This window comes from Aquarana catesbeiana, linkage group LG04, assembly GCF_042186555.1.
Source record: "Aquarana catesbeiana isolate 2022-GZ linkage group LG04, ASM4218655v1, whole genome shotgun sequence".
Classification (NCBI taxonomy): domain Eukaryota; kingdom Metazoa; phylum Chordata; class Amphibia; order Anura; family Ranidae; genus Aquarana; species Aquarana catesbeiana.
This window is the reverse complement of record NC_133327.1, coordinates 604,271,367-604,289,533: the sequence shown is the minus strand read 5'-3', so window position 1 is coordinate 604,289,533 and position 18,167 is coordinate 604,271,367. Positions and strand designations below refer to the sequence as shown.

Here is an 18,167-nt window from a genome sequence, read left to right as displayed (position 1 = left end):
TACAAGACTGACAGGTATGCATACAATGAGCAAAATTGTACCTACTTCTTAGTGAATAAACATGGACTATAGTCTGTATACAATAGGCAACCAAGACCCCAGGCTTGCTCTAAAGTGTTTGCAGGAGATCAGGTGAAAACATCCACATGTGAAGTTTCTTTTGGCACAGACCTTTCTTGGTGTTATGTCACTGCAGAGTCCTTCTTCAGCTTAAGTTGCAGGGCTTTTTATTTCGAAAGTTTTACCATCCCCATATGGGTGTTGCCCCTTTCTCAATACTGCCTTTCAATGGAAGAAACATTTCCCAATTCAACCTCTAGATGGCACTGTTGTATCATACATGCTATAGGTCATATATGTCAAAAGTAGAAGCTATGTTGACTTTGTTACCTGAATGCATTGAATAATTAGAATTCCTGTAAAAACAATGGAAGCATCTAATTTCCAACTGACATTAGCCCAACATAGAAAATTAGTATCTAAGTTCTCTTTGTTTTAGAGGACAGCTTGTGTAAATGTTGGTTTTTTTTTTCAATAGAAATTGCCTGCTTGAGAAGTGTCCACTCGCACACCCAAGTGTCCTGCTTCTAATACAAATTCTTCTATGCAAGTCTGAGGAATTTAAAAACACACACATCAATATATATATATATATATATATATATATATATATATATATATATATTGGATGGGGGATGGTGGAGGGGCCTCCAGCACACAACCTGCGGTTGACAGTCTTAGCTGTGCAGGTTTCCCTATGAGAATGTGCAGAGAGAGGAGTGTCTATTCCCTCCATTCAGTTCTCAGATTGCACTCAGCTCTCCTCTCTGAGTGGTGCAGTGTGTGACATCTGATCCCCGCCCCCTGCCTCTGGAAGCTTAGAAAAGCTGCGCGAGCTGTACACTTTGAAAAGATGTGGAGGAGATATGGCCGCAGATAAACAGGTACAACTTATGTAGGAGGATTTCTTTCATCTCTGTGTATCACCTGAGGCCATTTTACTGGGTACTTTAAAGTGGTTGTAAACTCTGTTACTCCGCTTGTACCTACAGGTAAGCCTATAATAAGGCTTACCTGTAGATACTGTAAATATCTCCTAAACTTGCACAGTTTAGGAGATATTCACTGTGCTGCCCTGCTGTCGATGTCATTGGCGCATGCACACTGAAGAAACGGCCCGCTGGTGCAGTTTTTTCAGGGCCCATGCCGTGACTGGCGGCTGCCGTGTGCATGTGTGGGAGTGACATCATCGCGGCTCTGGCCAATCACAGCCCCGGAGTCCGCAAACCCGGAAGTAACTACGGTGAAAGATGTCGGCCGTGGGAGCAGAGTGCGGCGGCACTGCAAGGCATCGTTCTAAGGTGAGTATTTCATAATGAGCTAGTATGCGATGCATACTAGCTCATTATGCCTTTGTCTTGCAGGATTTTTTTTTTTTTTCAACCTCTTTAACCACTTCAGCTCCGGAAGGATTTACCCCCTTCCTGACCAGAGCACTTTTTACAATTTGGCACTGCGTCGCTTTAACTGCTAATTGCGCGGTCATGCAATGCTGTACCCAAACAAAATTTGCGTCCTTTTCTTCCCACAAATAGAGCTTTATTTTGATGGTATTTGATCACCTCTGCCGCTTTTATTTTTTGCGCTATAAACGGAAAAAGACCGAAAATTTTGAAAAAAAATTATATTTTCTACTTTTTGTTATAAAAAAAATCCATTAAAATCAATTTTAGTCATACATTTAGGCCAAAATGTATTCGGCCACATGTCTTTGGTAAAAAAAATGTCAATAAGCGTATATTTATTGGTTTGCGCAAAAGTTATAGCGCCTACAAACTAGGGTACATTTTCTGGAATTTACACAGCTTTTAGTTTATGACTGTCTATGTCATTTCATGAGGTGCTAAAATGGCAGGGCAGTACAAAACCCCCCCAAATGACCCCATTTTGGAAAGTAGACACCCCAAGGAAATTGCTGAGAGGCATGTTGAACCCATTGAATATTTTTTTTTTTGTCCCAAGTGATTGAATAATGACAAAAAAAAAAAAAAAAAAAAAATTACAAAAAGTTGTCACTAAATGATATATTGCTCACACAGGCCATGGGCATATGTGGAATTGCACCCCAAAATACATTCAGCTGCTTCTCCTGAGTACGGGGATACCAAATGTGTGGGACTTTTTGGGAGCCCAGCCGCGTACGGGGCCCCGAAAACCAAGCACCGCCTTCAGGATTTCAAAGGGCATACATTTTTGATTTTACTCCTCACTACCTATCACAGTTTTGAAGGCCATAAAATGCCAGGATGGCACAAACCCCCCCCAAATGACCCCATTTTGGAAAGTAGACACCCCAAGCTATTTGCTGAGAGGCATGTTAAGTCCATGGAATATTTTATATTTGGACACAAGTTGCGGGAAAGTGACAATTTTTTTTTTTTTTTTTTCACAAAGTTGTCACTAAATGATATATTGCTCAAACATGCCATGGGCATATGTGGAATTACACCCCAAAATACATTCTGCTGCTTCTCCTGAGTACGGGGATACCACATGTGTGGGACTTTTTGGGAGCCTAGCCGCGTACGGGGCCCCGAAAACCAAGCACCGCCTTCAGGATTTCAAAGGGCATAAATTTTTGATTTTACTCCCCACTACCTATCACAGTTTTGAAGGCCATAAAATGCCAAGATGGCACAAACCCCCCCCCAAATGACCCCATTTTGGAAAGTAGACACCCCAAGCTATTTGCTGAGAGGCATGTTGAGTCCATGGAATATTTTATATTTGGACACAAGTTGCAGGAAAGTGACAATTTTTTTTTTTTTTGCACAAAGTTGTCACTAAATGATATACTGCTCAAACATGCCATGGGCATATGTGGAATTACACCCCAAAATACATTCTGCTGCTTCTCCTGAGTACGGGGATACCACATGTGTGGGACTTTTTGGGAGCCTAGCCGCGTACGGGGCCCCAAAAACCAAGCACCGCCTTCAGGATTTCTAAGGGCATAAATTTTTGATTTTACTCCTCACTACCTATCACAGTTTTGAAGGCCATAAAATGCCAAGATGGCACAAACCCCCCCCAAATGACCCCATTTTGGAAAGTAGACACCCCAAGCTATTTGCTGAGAGGCATGTTGAGTCCATGGAATATTTTATTTTTTGACACAAGTTGCGGGAAAGTGACAATTTTTTTTTTTTTTTTGCACAAAGTTGTCACTAAATGATATATTGCTCACACAGGCTATGGGCTTATGTGGAATTGCACCCCAAAATACATTCTGCTGATTCTCCTGAGTATGGGGATACCACATGTGTGGGACTTTTTGGGAGCCTAGCCGCGTACGGGGCCCCAAAAACCAAGCACCGCCTTCAGGATTTCTAAGGACGTAAAGTTGTGATTTCACTCCTCACTACCTATCACATTTTTGAAGGCCATAAAATGCCCAGATGGCACAAAACCCCCCCAAATGACCCAATTTTGGAAAGAAGACACCCCAAGCTATTTGCTGAGAGGCATGATGAGTACATGGAATATTTTATATTTTGAGACAAGTTGCGGGAAAGTGACAATTTTTTTTTTTTTTTTTTGCACAAAGTTGTCACTAAATGATATATTGCTCAAACATGCCATGGGCATATGTGGAATTACACCCCAAAATACATTCTGCTGCTTCTCCTGAGTACGGGGATACCACATGAGTGGCACTTTTTGGGAGCCTAGCTTCATACGGGCCCCCGAAATCCAATCACCGCCTTCAGGATTTCTAAGAGCGTTAATTTTTGATTTCACTCCTTACTACCCATCACAGTTTTGAAGGCCATAAAATGCCAAGATAGCACAAAACCGCCCCAAAATGACCCCATTTTGGAAAGTAGACACCCCAAGCTATTTGCTGAGAGGCATGGTGAGTATTTTGCAGCTCTCATTTGTTTTTGAAAATGAAGAAAGACAAGAAAAACGTATTTTTTTTTTCTTTTTTCAATTTTCAAAAGTTTGTGACAAAAAGTGAGGTCTGCAAAATACTCACTATACCTCTCAGCAAATAGCTTTGGGTGTCTATTTTCCAAAATGGGGTCATTTGGGGGGGGTTTGTGCCATCTGGGCATTACATGGCCTCCGAAACTGTGATAGGCAGTGAAGAGTGAAATCAAAAATTTACGCCCTTAGAAAGCCTGAAGGCGGTGCTTGGTTTTCGGGGTCCCCTATGCAGTTAGGCTCCCAAAAAGTCTCACACATGTGGTATCCCCGTACTCAGGAGAGGCAACAGAATGTATTTTGGGGTGTAATTTCACATATTCCCATGGCATGTTTGAGCAATATATCATTTAGTGACAACTTTGTGCAAAAAAAAAAAAAAATAAATAAATAATTTGTCTTTTTCCCGCAATTTGTGTCACAATATAAAATATTCCATGGACTCGACATGCCTCTCAGCAAATAGCTTGGGGTGTCTACTTTCCAAAATGGGGTCATTTGGGGGGGTTTTGAACTGTCCTGGCATTTTATGCACAACATTTAGAAGCTTATGTCACACATCACCCACTCTTCTAACCACTGGAAGACAAAGCCCTTTCTGACACTTTTTGTTTACATGAAAAAATTATTTTTTTTTGCAAGAAAATTACTTTGAACCCCCAAACATTATATATTTTTTTAAAGCAAATGCCCTACAGATTAAAATGGTGGGTGTTTCATTTTTTTTTTTCACACAGTATTTGCGCAGCGATTTTTCAAACGCATTTTTTGGGGAAAAAACACACTTTTTAAAATTTTAATGCACTAAAACACACTATATTGCCCAAATGTTTGATGAAATAAAAAAGATGATCTTAGGCCGAGTACATGGATACCAAACATGACATGTTTTAAAATTGCGCACAAACGTGCAGTGGCGACAAACTAAATACATTTTTAAAAGCCTTTAAAAGCCTTTACAGGTTACCACTTTAGATTTACAGAGGAGGTCTACTGCTAAAATTACTGCCCTCGATCTGACCTTCGCGGTGATACCTCACATGCATGGTGCAATTGCTGTTTACATTTGACGCCAGACCAACGCTTGCGTTCGCCTTTGCGCGAGAGCAGGGGGGGACAGGGGTGCTTTTTTTTTTTTTTTTTTTTTTTTTTTTTTTAATTAATTTTTTGATTTTTTATCTTATTTTTAAACTGTTCCTTTCATTTTTATTTTTTTTAAATCATTTTTATTGTTATCTCAGGGAATGTAAATATCCCCTATGATAGCAATAGGTAGTGACAGGTACTCTTTTTTGAAAAAATTGGGGTCTATTAGACCCTAGATCTCTCCTCTGCCCTCAAAGCATCTGACCACACCAAGATCGATGTGATAAAATGCTTTCCCAATTTCCCAATGGTGCTGTTTACATCTGGCGAAATCTAAGTCATGAAATGCTCGTAGCTTCCGGATTCTTAGGCCATAGAGATGTTTGGAGCCATTCTGGTCTCTGATCAGCTCTATGGTCAGCTGGCCGAATCACTGGCTGCATTCTCAGGTTCCCTGTTGGGACAGGAGAGCCAGAGAAAAACATGGAAGACGGTGGGGGGGGGGGCATTTCCTCCCACTGCTTGTAAAAGCAGTCTAGAGGCTAATTAGCCGCTAGGATTGCTTTTACATGAAAGCCGACCGCTGGCTGAAAAGAATGATACCAAGATGATACCTAAACCTGCAGGCATCATTCTGGTATAACCACTCAAAGTCCAGCAACATACCAGTACGTTGCTGGTCCTTGTTGGGCATATATTGTAAACTTTTTTTTCATGCAGCCTGTGGGCTGAACGAAAAAAAGATATTGATCGGTGGGTATGCCCACCATTAGAATACCTCCCTTCATCCACCCACTTCTAATGATGGGCATACATGCACCATTTATATATGCCGAAGCATGTGGGCATCCTCCCGCAAAAGGCAGGAGCAAATTGCTCCTCCACCCACTGCCCCCACGCTTCGGCATATATGCTGAAGTATGTAACTGTGGTGGTGAAATCACCTCCGACAGCGCTGGAGTCACGGCTTTATGTATCGTGGGAGCAAACGCTGTTGCTGTCAAGATAAATAAATCCGCGCTGCAACTGAATGGCGTACCTGCTAAGCAAATGATGGTTAACAAAAAACAAAGTAACATTACAGTATAACAGTAATACTTACCATACCTGCAAAGCAAATACAAAAAAAAACCATAGTAAAAAATAAAACATTTAACGCAACCTGTGCCTACCTAAAATATATATATGCCGAAGCATGGGGGCATCCTCCCGCAAAAGGCAGGAGCAAATCGCTCCTCCACCCACTTCTGCCCCCACGCTTCGGCATATATGCTGAAGTATGTAACTGTGGTGGTGAAATCACCTCCGACAGCGCTGGAGTCACGGCTTTATGTATCGTGGGAGCAAACGCTGTTGCTGTCAAGATAAATAAATCCGCGCTGCAACTGAATGGCGTACCTGCTAAGCAAATGATGGTTAACAAAAAACAAAGTAACATTACAGTATAACAGTAATACTTACCATACCTGCAAAGCAAATACAAAAAAAAACCATAGTAAAAAATAAAACATTTAACGCAACCTGTGCCTACCTAAAATATATATATGCCGAAGCATGGGGGCATCCTCCCGCAAAAGGCAGGAGCAAATCGCTCCTCCACCCACTTCTGCCCCCACGCTTCGGCATATATGCTGAAGTATGTAACTGTGGTGGTGAAATCACCTCCGACAGCGCTGGAGTCACGGCTTTATGTATCGTGGGAGCAAACGCTGTTGCTGTCAAGATAAATAAATCCGCGCTGCAGCTGAATGGCGTACCTGAAAACAAAAAAATGTTTAAAACACAGTAAACTATAAAAAAATTACATACCTGAAAAGCAAACATGATAAAACATAACAATAAAACAATGCAGAATAGAATACAGTAAAAAAGAGCAGAACAATAGAGAGAAAATAGAGAGAGAGAGAACAATAAAACGACAACTATTTTTGGTTTTTTTATTTTATATTTTTTTTGTGTATTTTTGTTTTTTTTACTTTTTTTTTTTTTTACTTTTTTTTTTTTTATAACTGTAACTTTTAAAACTGTAACGGTTCCAGGTTTGGGTCTCTCAAAATGCGATGGCATCTTGGGAGACCCTGTGGAAGTGTGTCCTAGTCTGTGCAGTGCTGTACCCTACGCTAATACTCAACTAGTGTATGGTAGCGTTTAAAACATTCACCAATGCAAAGACCAGGATTGCCAGGACAGGAGGGACAATAATACCGGGTGTCACGCCTAAATCCGCGCTTTCTGCAGACACGACATTTTCTTTGGGGGGCTCGTTGGGTAGGGGTACTCTCGAGGACATAAGGAAAATGCCTCTCATGCAGCCGGCCTACTGCATTTGGATTGGGAAGGTGAGGTGGAGCACCGTCTGGAAACAGAAGGGCTCTGACGATCTCTTCCTGGAATTTAAGGAAGGATCCAGTCCGTCCTGAAGCTCTGTATAGCACATGAGCGTTCAGCAAAGCCAATTGAAATAAATAAACAGACACTTTTTTGTACCAGCGTCTGGCCTTACGGGCAATTAGGTACGGCGCCAACAACTGGTCGTTGAGGTCCACCCCTCCCATATTAAGGTTGTATTCGTGGACACAGAGGGGTTTCTCCACAACACCAGTCGCCGTAGTAATTTGGGTCGTCGTGTCTGCATGAAGGGAGGTGAGAACGAAAACATTCTTCTTATCCCTCCACTTCATAGCGAGCAAATTATTATACTTCAAGCAGGCTCTCTCCCCCAGCCTAAGACGGGACTCTACAAGCCGCTGGGGAAAGCCCCGGCGATTAGGTCGCACGGTGCCACATGCTCCAATCTGCTGATCAAACAAGTGACTAAAAAGTGGCACGCTCGTATAATAATTGTCCACGTACAAGTGGTACCCCTTTCCGAATAAGGGTGACACCAAGTCCCACACTATCTTGCCAGCGCTTCCTATGTAGTCAGGGCAGTTGATCGGCTCTACGTGACTATCTTTGCCCTCGTAAACCATAAATCTACATGTATAGCCTGTGGCCCTGTCACAGAGCTTATACATCTTGACCCCGTATCTGGCACGCTTGCTGGGAAGGTACTGTTTGAAGGACAAGCGGCCAGAAAACTTAATCAGGGACTCATCAACGCAGACAACTTGATGGGGGGTAAACAAGTCTGCAAAACGTTGGTTGAAGTGGTTTACGAGGGGCCGAATTTTGTAGAGCCGATCGTATGCAGGGTCTCCACGAGGACGACAGAGTTCATTGTCGTTGAAGTGCATGAACCGCAAAATCTGCTCGTATCGTGCCCTGGTCATGGAGGCAGAGAACACGGGCATATGGTGAATTGGGTCAGTGGACCAATATGACCGCAACTCACTCTTTTTGGTTATGCCCATGTTGAGGGAAAGGCCCAGAAAGATCTTAAATTCGGAGACCGTAATTGGTCTCCAATCTCTGGCAAGGGAGGACTGGGGATTAGCGGCGATGTATTGACCAGCGTACAAATTGCTTTGGTCCACAATAGATCTATAGAGATCTTCGGTGAAAAACAGTGAATAAAAATCCAGTGGCATAAAGTCAACTGTTTCCACCTGAATTCCGGGTTGGCCAGTGAAAGGGGGAAGTACGGGTGCTGCAGAAGTGGTGGGTACCCAATTCGGATTGGCGAATGCAGCAGGAAGGGCACTATGGGCACGACGGGCCTGTCTTTGTCTTATTGGTGGCAGCGGGACACTAGTTGTGCTTGCCACCTCGCCAGCTTGAACTGCACTTATGGGACTCGCCACGTCACCACGTGATACTGCAGTGCTGGATGTACGACCAGGGTGTACTAGGCCGCTGGTGCTTGCCAGTTCACCAGAAGGAGTAGCGGCACTAGTACCTCTCTGCTCCCTACGAGAGCCCTGCGGTTCTTGCACTTCAAGGACAGAAGAAGAAGATCGGGGTCTGGTACGCCTGACCCTAGCAGGGACCACAACTCCGTCGTCAGAGCTATCTGTCATGGAGCCGCTGTCCTCTACAGGTTCGTATTCTGAGCCTGAACTTGACAGATGAGTGACTTCCTCTTCACTATCTGTCATACTCAGAAACGTGTAGGCCTCTTCACTAGTGTACCTTCGATTTGCCATTTTGGCCTCTAAATTTAGGGGTACACTAGTGAGACTCACAGGCAAAAAAAGCTCCTGACTGTCAGCGACTGATTCAAAGCGCTACCAAAAAACTGTTAGCGATCGCAGGGATCAGGCCTGACTCTGCGAACGCTACAGTTATGTGTGCTTAGTGTTTTGTGACAGTTATCGATCGATACTGCACTTGGGTGGGCTGGGCTGGGCTGGGCCGAGGAGCAAAACGCAGGTGCTAGCAGGTATCTGGGCTGATCCCGCTAACACTGCGTTTTTTTGGGGGACCCTAAACTGCTGGGGAGTATAGATCTGATCGGATCAGATATCGATCCGTTCAGATACTATAGCACTAAGGGAGGTGTATGCTGCGTGCGTGGGTTTTAGCGGTACTGGCGCTAACCTGACGCTGCCTGGGGCGACGCAGACCTTATCTGACCCTAAAAACTTAACTTCTATCACCGCCGGGCAATTAGGGGGTTAAACCTTTATAGGGTAATAAACGGCGGGTGCCCTAAAACTGTAATAAACTACAATAAACTACAAAAAACAAACCAACTAACCAGCGTCACCTGTAACAATTATATGGTGATCGCTGGTGAAAGGGTTAACTAGGGGGCAATCAAGGGGTTAAAACCTTTAGTAGGTAGTATATGGGGGTCCCTGTCGCTATAAAACACTGACAGCGAACCTATATACTTACCTGCCTAACTAGCGTCACCTGTGTCACTAATACAGCGATCAGAAAAACGATCGCTTAGTGACACTGGCGACGGGGGGTGATCACGGGGTTAAAACTTTATTAGGGGGGTTAGGGGGGTACCCTGGACCTAAAGGGGGGTACCCTAGACCTAAAGGGGGCTAACCTAACTGCCCTAACACTTGTAACTGACACAAACTGACACCAATGCAATAAATCAGAAAAAAAAAAAACCTGCTATTGGTGTCAGAGTGACAGGGGGTACAGGGGGGTGATCAGGGGGTGATCGGGGGGTGACAGGGGGGTGACAAGTGTGCCTGCATGTTCTACTGTATGTGTAGTGTTGGTGCACTTACTTGGATGTCTTCTCTCCTCGGCGCCGGACGAAAAGACCGACTCGAGGAGAGATGACATCACTTCCTACGCTTCTGTTTACATTCACAGAAGCCGAGGAAGCTTGTCATTGGCCAGGAGCGATCGCGAGGGGGGGGCCACGAATGAGTGGCCTCCCCCTCACCTTTGATCGACCCTGACCTCGATCCGACCGCCGCTGGCACCGGGGGGGGGTCCGATCGGACCCCCCACCCGCGGGCAGGCAAGGACGTACCTGTAAGTCCTTTTGCCTGCCCGTGCCGCTCTGTCGACGTATATAGTCGTGCGGCGGTCGGCAACTGGTTAAGCCACTATTACTATAATGGAGAAGCCAAATAAATGTGTCATTTAGATCTTGGAAAACATGTCAGCCTACATTAGCATAGTCAAATCAGTTTGACATTCAATAACGACAAAGTCTTCATTAAATGCTGCTTGTAAACCTTCATGGGTATATGCCTATTCCCATATTCCTATTTGTATATACCTTGATAAGATATCCCTTCATAAAAGAATCACATTTTCAGCTTCACTTTTCATTATGTTGAAGCTAGTTTATACTCAAGGATTTGTGTTACGCTAATGCGCTAGCAAGGGAAATGCTTGATAAAGGAAAGAACATCATAGTTACATAGTTAGATAGTAGGTGAGGTTGAAAAAAGACACAAGTCCATCAAGTCCAACCTATGTGTGTGATTATAAGTCAGTATTACATTGTATATCCCTGTATGTTGTGGTCGTTCAGGTGCTTATCTAATAGTTTTTTGAAACTATCGATCCTCCGCGCTGAGATCACCGCCTGTGGAAAGCAATTCCACATCCTTGTCGCTCTTACAGTAAAGAACCCTCTATGTAGTTTAAGGTTAAACCTCTTTTCTTCTAATTTTAATAAGTGGTCACGTGTCTTGTTAAACTCCCTTCCGCCAAAAAGTTGAATCCATATTGTGGGGTCACCTTACGGTATTTGTAAATTGAAATCATATCCCCTCTCAAGCGTCTCTTCTCCAGAGAGAATAATTTCAATACTTGCAACCTTTCTTCATAACTAATATCCTCCAGACCCTTTATTAGCTTTGTTGCTCTTCTTTGTACTCGCTCCATTTCCAGTACATCCTTCCTGAAGACTGGTGCCCAGAACTGGACAGCATACTCCAGGTGCGGCCAGACCAGAGTCTTGTAGAGTGAGAGAATTATCGCTTTATCCCTGAAGTTAATCCCTTTTTTAATGCATGCCAATATTCTGTTTGCTTTGTTAGCAGCAGCTTGGCATTGCATGCCATTGCTGAGCCTATCATCTACTAGGACCACCAGGTCCTTTTCAATCCTAGATTCCCCCAGAGGTTCTCCCCCTAGTGTATAGATTGCATTCATATTTTTGCCACCCAAATGCATTATGTTACATTTTTCTACATTAAACCTAATTTGCCATGTAGTTGCCCACCCCATTCATTTGTTCAGATCTTCTTGCAAGGTTTCCACATCCTGCTGAGAGTTTATTGCCCTGCTTAGCTTAGTATCGTCCGCAAATACAGAAATTGAACTGTTTACCCCATCCTCAAGGTCGTTTATGAACAAATTAAATAGGATTGGTCCCAGCACAGAACCCTGTGGGACCCCACTACCCACCCCTGATCATTATTCCTCATTTATCACCACCCTCTGAACTCACCCTTGTAGCACGTTTTCAATCCATGTACTCACCCTATGGTCAATGCCAATGGACCTTATTTTGTACACTAAACAATTATAGGGAACTGTGTCAAATGCTTTTGCAAAATACAGATACACTATATCTACGGGCCTTCCTTTATCTAGATGGCAACTCACCTCCTCATAGAATGTTAATAGATTGGTTTGGCAAGAATGATTCTTCATGAATCCATGCTGATTACTGCTAATGATACAGTTTTCATTACTAAAATCTTGTTTATAGTCCCTTATCATCCCCTCCAAGAGCTTGCATACTAGTAATGGTCTGTAATTCCCAGGGATGTATTTTGGGCCCTTTTGAAATCTTGGTGCTTCATTGGCTTTTCTCCAATCAGCTGGTACCATTCCAGTCAGTAGACTGTCTGTCAGTAAAAATTAGGAACAATGGTCTGGTAATTACTTGACTGAGTTCCCTAAGTACCCTCGGGTGCAAGCCATCCGGTCTCGGTAATTTATTAATGTTAAGTTTACCAAGTCTAATTTTAATACTGTCCTCTGTTAGCCATGAGGGTGCTTCCTGTGGTGTGTCACAAGGATAAACACTACAGTTTTGGATACTGAAGCCCCCGATCTCCTTGTGAAGACTGAGTAGAAGAATAAATTAAATACCTTCGCCATCATCCCATCCTTTGTAACCAGATGTCCCTCCTCATTTTTTATGGGGCCAATATGGTCTGTCCTCCCTTTTTTACTGTTTACATATTTAAAGAATTTCTTGTGATTTTTTTGTTTTTGCTCTCCTCTGCTATGTGTCTTTCGTGTTCTATCTTAGCCACCCTAATTGAACCCTTCCATTTCTTGTTGCATTCTTTATAAAGTCTGAATGCTGATGATGATCACTCAACTTTGTATTTTTTGACGGCCTTCTCTTTTGCTTTTATATGCATTTTCTCAGTGTTCTTTGTTCCTAAGATCTTGTCCCAATTTATGGCTCCTAGCAAGGTTCGTAGTTTAGGGAAGTTGGCTCTTTTGACATTCAGTGTCTTTGTATTTCCCTTATGTTTCCTATTTGTGTGATTTATACTGAAGCCAATTGACCTGTGATCGCTGTTTCCTAAATTGCCCCATATTTCCACATCCGTGATCGGGACTGTATTGTTGGTAATCAGTAGATCTAGTTACACTTTATTTCTAGTTGGTGCGTCCACCATCTGACCCATGAAATTGTCCTGCAAGACATTTAGGAACTGACGAGCCTTAGACGAATGTGTGGTTCCCTCCGCCCAGTCTATGTCTGGATAATTAAAATACCCCATATAGGTCCGTCTCCCTCAGGTTAGAGGGCCTATAGCATACTCCCAGTATTATTTTCCCCTCATTTGTACATTATTCTTGATATATAGACATACCCCTTCCCTTTTTTACCCTCTCTATCCCTGTGATAAAGGGTATACCCTTGAATGTTTGCCAGCCAATCATGAGATCTGTTGAACCAGGTCTCTCAAATTCCCACAAAATCCAAATCATCCTCGTACAACAGTATCTCTAGTTCACCCATCTTGTCCGCCAAGCTCCTGGCATTGATGAACATGGCACGTAGTTTAGACCGGTCGCATACTATCCTCTTATTGGGTGTTCTGAGATTGCAACTCGGACTTGTTACTATACTTACCTTGGGTTCATTTGCTTTAGTTAACCTACCACTAATGCCCCCAATACTACCCTCTGGATTATGTTCCATGTTGACTATCTCTATCTCTGGACCCTCCCCCCGTCGCCTAGTTTAAAAGCCCCTCTACCTTATTGGCCATCTTTACTCCCAGTAGATCTGCACCCTCCTCATTTAGGTGCAGTCTGTCCCTTCTATAGTTCTGGTGATCGACTGAGAAGTCATCCCAGTCCTCCAGGAACCCAAACCCCTCTTTACTACACCAGCTCCTCGGCTACTTGTTTACTTCCCTAATCTCCCTCTGCCTTTCTGGTGTGGCTCGAGGTACTGGTAGTATTCCTGAGAATACTACCTCGGAGGTCTATCCTGACATTTGTTCTAGTTAGGGCCACATTATCAAGGATAATTTAGGCTTCCTTCACACTATGATTTAGCCACATATACCAGATTCCAGAGGCAAGAATCAATAGACTTTTGCAGCTGTAATGACCAGTGCATTAGAAAAACAAAAATCAGAAGTGTTTGTTATAAGGAGCATCCTAAAGTGTTAATTGTTCCTAAACAGTGCCCTGAAAAATAGCAATGTGCTTCCTGGCATGCAAGTGTGCCTTGCCATTCCTATACCTCATAGCTGTAGACCAGTTAGATTTGGTGATGTCACTAATGTGCTGCTCACCTTTATTTTCTTGGTGACCCTGACATGAGAAGGCTGTGTTGACTTTTTAAGTGTAAACCAGACAAATTACTTGCCAGTGTTTACATATTGTGTTAATATTGTTTAAATATTGATTGTCTCAAAGTAGTTGTAAACCCCATTCATGAAATTATGAAATTTAAAGTGTGCACACACATATATATATATATATATATATATATATATATATATATATATATATATATATATATACATATATATATATGAATATATATTCATATATATATATATATATATATATATATATATATATATATATATATATATATTTGAATCAGAAAAGGGCTGGCGACTCGGATTGGGTTACATGGGTACACGGGTACAGGCTATGCTGACGCGTTTCGGCTAAGAAGCCTTCATCAAAGCTTACATGTTTGATTTAAAAACTGATATTTATAACAGAGTAAGCACTCCAAATGGGGCGGGTGCATCTTAATCAGAGCAATCAAAACAATTAAAACACATGGAGAAAAGAAAGAGAGAAGCACAGCAGGCATATGAGAGACACATCATGAACAAATAAATACTGATATCACAGCAATGAATCAATTGGAAATAAGGTAGATCTAACACAGCAGAAAAAAGCATCTCATCTGAAGATAATCATAATAAAGACATATATTTATCTACGTTCTCCTTTTTTTTCCCCAAATTGGCGATACAAGCCCTTTGTTTTGGTTGAAACTTCTCTTGTTTACTTTCTTTTTTCTCTGACGCATGCGCACTATAGGTACATGTACGGCCAGCGTCATGATCCTTGGCGCATACGCGGTACTAGTATTGACGTACCCCACGGCACGCCGCTCGATTTTCACCCCCGCCCTGACCTCAGTGCCCATGCGTTGAATGCCTCACTGTATGTCCGCATCCCGGCGGTGACGTCAGACGCCGCCGGGATGGAGGGACTATAAGTATGCGGCAATCGCCCGCTATTCTCTGTCAGTGGCTCCTTCGTCAAGGGGGAGGCTGTGTCTCTCTCTCCCCCCCCCACTGTATGCCCGCTCATATTCCTATACAGGTAAGTGCCTCCACACACTGACTCTGCTTGCTATCAAAGCGACTCACTGGTGTGGATAGCACACTTACTGATACAAACTCTCTATCTCTTTACTCTTTTGCAGTATCTATCTTTCAACACCACCTACTGCCTGTGATTTGTCAATAACTAGTCAGCGTTAAGTCTCCTTACCAGGGAGCTTTTAAGCGGCTGCTTCTATTTTGCAATAAAGCTTTGATAGCCTTTAGCAATTAACTCTTGATTCAACACAAAGTAATTTTATGTCTGACTTTTGGATGTTCAATATTGAGCGCCTTGCAGACCATTTTTGTAATTATTCTTTATCTTCATTCAATCTTCCAGCAAGGATTTATTTATATTTAGCCCCTCTGTGACCAACAATGTGGGGGGCCCAGGCGGGAGAGACCTATCTATATCTTTGAACGCTATCCACTGCGTTCATCAATTTACAACATTTCTTTTTTTCATTTACTATTTGGCCTGGTAAGATTGTCTTTATTATGATTATCTTCAGATGAGATGCTTTTTTCTGCTGTGTTAGATCTACCTTATTTCCAATTGATTCATTGCTGTGATATCAGTATTTTTATTGAACTTTTTGATTGGATTTTGCTATCTATGTATACAGTAATTACTCTATCCGTGTGGTTTTATTCATTGTTTATAATATGCAGTATTTATTTTGTGTTTCTCATTCTCAGTATACCACATGTTTACCAGAACTCCTGATGAAGCTCATAAAGAGCGAAACATGTCGAGTGGTACTCACTAAGTGTTTTTTTTCTCCATTGTCTCTGTAAAAGTTAAATATGGATATTGAGAGACTTGTTTTTAATTTTTTTGTCAAAATGTATTAAACTGAATAAATACATTTTTGTATGGATAGATTCTGTATATTTACCGTATTTATTGGCGTATAACACGCACTTTTTTCCCCTGAAAATCAGGGGAAAATCGCAGGTGCTTGTTATACGCCGATCCCCTGCGATCCCGAGCTGTCAATTCTTCAAAATCACCGACCGCGATTTGAAAATGGCGCCGCCGGCGCCGAAATACACAGAGCCGGTCCTTGGCTCTTCTCGGCGGCTCTCGTTCACTTTCGGCTCCACTCGTAGTCCCGAGCTGAGCTATCCGAACCTACTCGGCTAGGTTCGGATAGCTCCGCTCGGGACTACGAGTGCTACGAGTGGAGCCGAAAGTGAACGAGAGCCGCCGGGAAGAGCCGAGGACTGGCTCTGTGTATTTCGGCGCCGGCGGCGCCATTTTCAAATCGCGGTCGGCGATTTTGAAGCCCAGGTTAGCTGGGATAGAGGTTTGAAGGCTGCACTTGGGCAAGGCTGCACTGGGGAAGGCTGCACTGGGGAAGGCTGCACTACCAAGGCTGCACTGGGGAAGGCTGCACTGACAAGGCTGCACTGGGGAAGGCTGCACTGGGGAAGGCTGCACTGACAAGGCTGCACTGACAAGGCTGCACTGGGGAAGGCTGCACTGACAAGGCTGCACTGACAAGGCTGCACTGGGGAAGGCTGCACTGACAAGGCTGCACTGACAAGGCTGCACTGGGGAAGGCTGCACTGACATGGCTGCACTGACATGGCTGCACTGGGGCAAGGCTGCACTAAGAAGGCTGCAATGATGGGCATTTAAATGTAAGTTTTTTTCCCTTCAACTTCCCTCCTAAAAGTTTTTTTCCCTTAAAATTCCCTCCTAAATTGGGGTGTTATACGCTGGTGCGTGTTATACGCCGATAAATACGGTATATCTTTTTTACTCTAAGTACCAGTGTATTCAAGCACCTTTAAAGTCCCTGGGGTGTTTTTTCCCAATTCCCCTTTTCTTTATTCTCTCTCTCTCTGCAAATCTCTAAGTGCCGTTTCTCTCTGGTGCTACGTTCTAAGACACATGAGATAACAGCAGCTGAAAATGTATGTCAGGGAGGGAGCTTAGAGGGAGATTAGCATGGAGCTGGTCTATTCAGACTACAGCTCTGCATGTTCCTTTGTTCCTCTGCCTATAGGGAGGGGGGGTGTGCCTTTCCTCCAATCAGCTCACACACAGTGTAAGCCCAGACCCCCCACCCACTGCTGAAAGAGGAAGGAAGATTTCTAACATGATCTGCACTTTCCAAAGAGTGTAGAAAGGGGAAGACAGCAGATATACAAGTAAAACTTATGTAGGAGGATTTGTTTCAGCTCTGTGTATCATCTGAGGCTATTCACTTCATTGGGGATATACTGAATGAGAGTTTACAACCACTCAAATTTTTAATAGGAATTCTGTCAATGTTCAGATTGTCAGTAAAAAATGTGTTCCATCAGTAAATTGTCCATGTTTTCTCAGTAAAAATAGCTGCGGAAGGTTGGCAACACTGCTTGACCTTTGTCCTCTGCCTGATTTTTTTTTTTTTTTACCACAGCTTGCAGAATTTTGTTCCTCTTTAAATGTCCTTAAAAACATGCCGCATTTGCCCATCTCATAGAGCTGTATGGCAAGTCAATAACTTTTTTCTATAGGTTGCCCAGTTAAAGGCTATGAACAGCCCACTTTTAATTAATTTTTTTTTCATGTTTTGTTGCCTCTGAATGCAGCTTTATTTTAGTCAATGTGCCCATGCACATCGTGGTATTTAGATTAGTATTTCTGAGCAATATTAGAGGCATAAGAAAACAATTAACCAAACCAGCATTTGGAGAGGCACTCGCTGGCATAATTTTTGCACATGCGCATGTAAACTTAGGTAAATGCAAGTAAATGAATTCTAGTGGCTAGAGTAAATGAATATTCTAGCCAAAAAAAAAAAAAGGTTATGCACATACGCTTCCAAATGTCATATGCTTGCCAAAATAAACACTTTTAAGCTGGATTTTTTCTGCCAGCTCCTGGGAATACCTAGT

The 18,167-nt window shown here is 42.9% G+C and overlaps 1 protein-coding gene across 1 annotated transcript in view; it reads left to right on the top strand.

The window, feature by feature from the left end:
* Positions 1–18,167, top strand: part of PCSK2 (proprotein convertase subtilisin/kexin type 2) — a 369,694-nt gene that overhangs the window by 269,623 nt on the left and 81,904 nt on the right. The window lies entirely within an intron of this gene.